The sequence below is a fragment of the Otolemur garnettii genome, unplaced genomic scaffold, assembly GCF_000181295.1.
Source record: "Otolemur garnettii isolate 467f Iridium unplaced genomic scaffold, OtoGar3 scaffold00056, whole genome shotgun sequence".
NCBI classification, from domain to species: Eukaryota; Metazoa; Chordata; class Mammalia; order Primates; family Galagidae; genus Otolemur; species Otolemur garnettii.
In genome coordinates, this window is record NW_003852451.1 from 1899368 (window position 1) to 1905335 (window position 5968).

Below are 5968 nucleotides of genomic sequence, written 5' to 3' on the forward strand. Positions count from 1 at the left end.
CTCCTGCCTCCACCTCCCAAGCAGCTGGGACCACAGGCGCCCGCCACAACGCCCGGCTATTTTTTGGTTGCAGCTGTCATTGTTGTTTGGCGGGTCGGGCTGGGGATTCGAACCCGCCACCTTAGGTGTACGTGGCTGGCACCTGAGCCGGCTGAGCTATAGGCGCCGAGCCTCCTTCCTATATCTTAATGCAAAAGTCAAGGCCGACCCAGGAGGGTTTGCAGACCTCTGCAGACACCACCGCCTGGGCATGGAGCCTGCTCCCTCTTCTCCCACTTCACATGGGCTGCAGGTGTCCTGCCCACATGACCGCATCCTGGAGGGAGGCAGTTCCCAGGGGACAGAGAAGTCATGAGCTACTCACGGGCCTGTGGGCAGATGCCCAGTGTTCTCTTGTCCAGTCTATTCCTGGAGCTGGGCCACAGAAAAATGCCAAGGAAAAGGTGTACACACCATTATCCTGAAAGGAAGGAAACATCACGGAGTGGACACGTGCGGAGGGTGGGGCCTGGAAGGCACCGGCTGCTGCCCGGGAGTCCCTCCGTATCTGCTGCCCGGGAGTCCCTCCGTATCTGCTGCCCGGGAGTCCCTCCGTATCTGCTGCCCGGAGGCACAGTCGGCCTGGTGTGGGCCCAGGGTGGGGGCTGGGGGCTGAGTGGGTCAGCAGCCCTGTGCCGGCTCTGGAATATTCCCATGCAGCTCAAGTAGCATTTCTAGGGTGAGGACAGTGTCCAGAGACTACTGGGACTGCTCCTGCCCTGTGTGCTCTAGGGATGAAGGACTAGATGCTCCAGGATTCTCAGTCACTTTTGAACTGGGGATCAGGTGCTGAGTCCTGCTGTTGCTTATGGTGCTTTGCTGTGGGTCTCACCAGGGATGCCCTGTGGCCCTGGCGCCAGCCCAGATGATGACCACTCACCTGGATGGGCATCCTTGGAGGAGGCCCGTGTAACACCTCCAGGCTGTGGGTTGTTTCAGAAACACATGCACACTTGGCCAAGGCCGGCATGGGTCTCCTCCCTAGGCCTTTTTCTCCTGGAGACAGACACAGCTGGGGCTCTATCTAAAAGTCGCCCTAATGTGACTTTTGGACACTCAGCTTCACCCGCAAGCATTTGCCCTCCCCATGGCCTTCAAATCCTCTCCTCATGCCAGGGGCATCTGGGTGGCATCATTTAGCAAAATGCTACAGCTAGTGCTTCTGAGCCAGCCTCGTGTCCTTAAATAAGACCAACGTTTGTGTGGCAAGGTTTGGCTCATCACATTCTGCTGGGCAGTGCTGGCCTCTTCTGTGACTGATTATTAGAGAATTTGGAAAGTGCCAACTTTCCCCCAGTGGCTGGGTTCTTGGCGCCTTTCTACAGGAAATCCACCCTTCTTTTCTCTTTGTAATTCTTGAGGTCATTCTCTACTTCAAAACCAAAGTGACCTGTGCGTAGAATATTTTAGTTTTTGTTTCAGAGGGTCATTTTGCTTTGTTTTAATATGGGAGGAAGAAAGTATGCAGCTCTCCCGCTGGTGTGTGACATCCTCCCTGGGTGCACACAGAGGTCCCTGGATGAGGGTGCAGGAGAGACACCTGAATGTCATACCGAGACTCTGCCTGTGTGGATGACAGATGGCTGGACGGCGTGTGAGACTCTGCCCGTGTGGATGACAGACGGCTGGACGGCGTGTAAGACTCTCTGTCCGTGTGGAAGATGGACAATTGGATGGCACGTAGGCCTGTTAAAACCCTTCGGCTCACCGGGGCAGGACTGTGTCTGGGAGCGAGGTTTTGAACTGCCATGCAGCTTCCACTCCACGCGCAGTGATTCAGAAATCCCACCGTGTTTCACCACGTCTGCCTTGTTATTTTGCACTTACTGCTTCTTTGGTTATTTCCCTCCTTGATAGAAACAAAGGCTGTGCTGTCAGCAGGAGCCTTGGGCACCTAGTAGCTGGACACGTGCTCTTGAGGCCTAGAGCCGTGATGCGTTTCCTGCTCCCCCAAGAGTCTGGAGGAAGGTGCCTGGCCACGCCTGCATCCCAGGCATCATAGCCGCTCAAGGCCAATTCTGAAAACAGGGTCCCCGGGCAGTGTCTGCCTGGTGGGGGCTGTCGGGGAGGGCTTCTTCCTCTCTCTTGTCATGGAGGAACGACCACTCCCACAGTGTCACCTATTCCATTGGCCAAGCTGTGACCACCCTGGCTGTGATGGAAACTGAGGCAGCAAGTACCTGGGTCCTCAGGTTGTCATGGAGACAGCTGATGCCAGTTGCAGACTGAGAGAGGCAGACACGGCTCTCAGTCCTCATCCCTGCTGCCATCCATGAGACTACACTTCATCCAAAGGGCCCTCTGTCTCTGTCCCTTGGGGCCCAGGTGGCCTCTGGATTGCTTTGGCCAATAGGAATTGGGTGCCTAGTGTTCTTGTGACTCCCACAGAGGCCCGAGCAGCTGGTGGTATGTCTGCTGAGCCCCAGGGTCTCACAGAGCCGAGGAGGCCTCAGTGAGGCTCAGAGCCGCCTGGCAGAGCCGACTGAATGTCACGTGACTGTCACCCCTCCCAGCCCTGATCACAGAGCCGCCCAGTGCTGGTCCTCACTGGGGTTTTGTGGTTGTTTCCTGTGGTTACCATTGTGGCAATAGTGAAACAATCCTGTCTGCAGACATTCTCAGAGCAGAACGCATAGGAAGTGTAAAATGTGTGAAGTGGAGAAAATCAGCCTGAAGCCTGCCGTGCAGAGAAGGCTACTATGAACACTGGGCAGCGAGTTCTTCAAACATTCATTTTTCTGTGCACTCTTTTTTCAATCGCAGACATTACAATGTATATAGGGTTTTAATTTCAGAGCAGAGGGTTTGTATATAGGGTTTTTAATTTCAGAGCAGAGGGTTTGTATATAGGGTTTTTAATTTCAGAGCAGAGGGTTTTTTCTTCATCTTGGTGAATACTTTCCTTAAACATCAGTTCAGTAACAATATTAGGTTATTTGCATAAGCATTCATCTAATTTTAGATGTTTGGACTTAATTTTCTTAATACTTTAAGAATGTGACAAGCTTATCAATGTGTAGCATTTTTGCTTATATCACACTCTCATTATTTCTTTAAGGTCCTAGAGCATAGGCAGCCCACGTGCCCCCACTCTGCACACCCAGATGTGCTCTGGGAAGCTGGTGCCATGTGACACCCCCACATTCCACGGACAGGAGGGTTCTATTTCACTTGTCATCACCAGCATGGAGCCCAATCATTTGAAATATTCCTCAGCACTTATAGAAGAAAGTTTTAGTCCCTGCTGCACAGCTTTCAGGAGGCCCTTGTGCAGTCCCCCCCCGCCTCTACTCTGGGGTCATCCCAGCCACCCTGGTGCTAGCAGGGGGTTGGGGGGACTATGTGGCCTAATTCTGGCATTGACACTGAGGGGGCAGGAGCTAGACGGTGCTGGGGACACACCCTAAGGGAGGTGTCCTGCTCTCTATGTGAACACTGTCAGGTCTGAGGTGCCTTGGGCAGCTGCGGTCTCTCCTTTATAACAGACTGCTTTCCTAAGGGTCCCTCAGCACCTCGGAGCCAACGACGTCTGCACTTCTGGCTCTTTAAGCCTTTTTCTTACGATTTTGAGCACTTTCAGGCTGGTGTCCACTGTGGGTAAAAGGATTTTAGCCATGAAAGGAAATAGGTGTTGTTTCAGCTACAAGAAACAGAAACTCTGACTCAAGCTGGTTTTGAAAGGAAAGAGGAAATGCATGAGCTCACGTACCAGGAAACGGGAAGTGTGGGGCAGGCGTGGACCGTGTGTTGGGTGAGTCAGGGCTCAGCCGTGTCGCCAGGCATTGGCTCTTTATCCACTGCTGCCCATGGCGTGAGCTTTGTCCCCAGGTGGGTTACTGGGCCAGACATGAGGAGCAGCCCCCGTGAGACCTCGGTGCCAGCCTCCCCCAAGGCCCAACCCTGTGCCCAGAGAAGCAGGTGCCAGGCCTGAGCCCCATCTGTGGCCCTGTCCAGGCAGGGGCCTCTGCTCTTCATCTGAGCTGGGGACCACCTGGCTGAGGCTGAGGAAGGAAAGCCTGGGAGGACAAGATTATAGCTGGAAATCTGAATGAATGGTGGCTCCTTTGGCAGGAAGAAGTGGATCCTGTGGCTAGAGCTGGAGGGCACAGCCCCACCTCCGCCTCTCAGGGCTCTAACTGGCAAAGGAGAGGAAGGAGCACGTTTTCCTTGCAGCCCCCAGAGTCAGGGCCTCTCCGTAACTGTGTACATGCAAAGCCGGATGGCACCAGGTTGGGGCTTTCTACAACCCCAACACTAGACCTCGGCTATAGAAAGTGGTAGCTCTGCACAGCAGGTGCCAGGCAGACGCTCCCAGAAGCCACCAAGGGTTCAAGGACAGGACAGCCTGGACCTCACACCCAGGTGGCATGGAGGGAGGGGCTGACAGGACAGTTCCAGGTCCTGCTTGGAACTCTCAGCACAGGGTACAGGGGTGCAAGCTGTGTAGGCCACACAGCCAGCTCCACACCTGAGGGGAGGAGCATACTTGGCAGGGACGCCATGGCCCAACTCGCCTCACTCTCAGCCAGCGGACAAGCTCTGCTCTCACCCCTGCTCTGGTTCTCCACCCAGGGATGTGTCATCTCAGTCATTGGTGTTGCTGTAGATGGGATGGAATAGTGACACAGCCTCCATGCTCTGGGCAGTGTCACATGCAGCAAGGAAAAACTCGAAGATCTCCACGTGGCCACCAGCCCTTTCCAGGCCACCATGCATTGCCTAGGGGATCAGCTTATATGGGGGCCACAGCGCTTACTCACCAGGCCCACGGAGGCTAACGGGCAAGCACGCCAGGAAGGGAGGAAGAGGAATTAGCTCAGACAGCTGACGTCATTCTGTATAACTGTATTGAATACAGATTCCAGTGTGAGAGGAAGGCCTTGCCGATGGCCAGGCGGCAGCAGTGTCTCATCGATCACGTTGGTGGAGTGCAGCAGCGTCTCTCTCCATGTGTTAGACCGTCTGGGTTAGGAACTCTGGGGCAAGGATCTCACAGGCTCCAAGGCAGATCTGCCGTGGTCCCCACTCCCACCCTGTGTCCGCGGTTGGAGGACACCGACTTTGGTCCGTCACTCGCGGGGCATCACCCTGTGAACATGCCGTGCTCACCACATGCTGGACTTACGGCTGCAGCCCTTCTGATGTCACCATTTGCCAAGATTCTCCTTGCCTTTTTTTCAAGTTTAGTTTTTTCCTTTTTTATTGAAGTGACTATGTATTTTTTATTCATGCATTCTACAACTGCCCTTTCAGTGCTTACTCTAACATTTTAGCAAGCCTACTCTTCTTTACAAGGCCTGAAATAACCAACTTCCTCCCATCCTCCACAGAGCACAGGACCTGGGGACGCCGTGGTGTTTGTAGCCATTAGCTGTCTTCCTTGATGTTGGGCTGGTATTTCAGCTCCTCCCTGTCATTAACTGCCGTGTGGCCATCACAGTGCTGGGTACTGTCACTGATTTTTACTGTCAATGCTTGTTCACGTTTACTGGTGTTTCCGTCTGTTTCATTACTTATCTTCCCACCGAATGTCATTTTCCCTTCTAGTTTTAATTTTAATTTTCTTCTCACTGACTAGGGTCCTTTCGTAACTGTCTTTTCAGTGGGGCTGTGCAGGTAGCAAACTCCATCCTGTACAACTATCTCTATTGCTGTGGAGCAATAGTTTAGCTTGATGTAGTTTCATAAGAAATACGGTGGCAGACAAATTATTGTCTTTGGTAGGAAAACGGCTTTTCTATCTGGTTGTTTTGGGATTTTCCCTTTGTCTCGGCTGTCACTCGGTGTGGCCACTTCATGCATCTACTTGTGAGCCCATGTGACTGCATCTTGCTGGCACTTGATGACCGTCTCACCCTGAAGACCCAGGACTTGGATTTGGGGATACCCTCAGCCATCAACGCTTGGTTACCTCCCTCCTTCCCGTTTC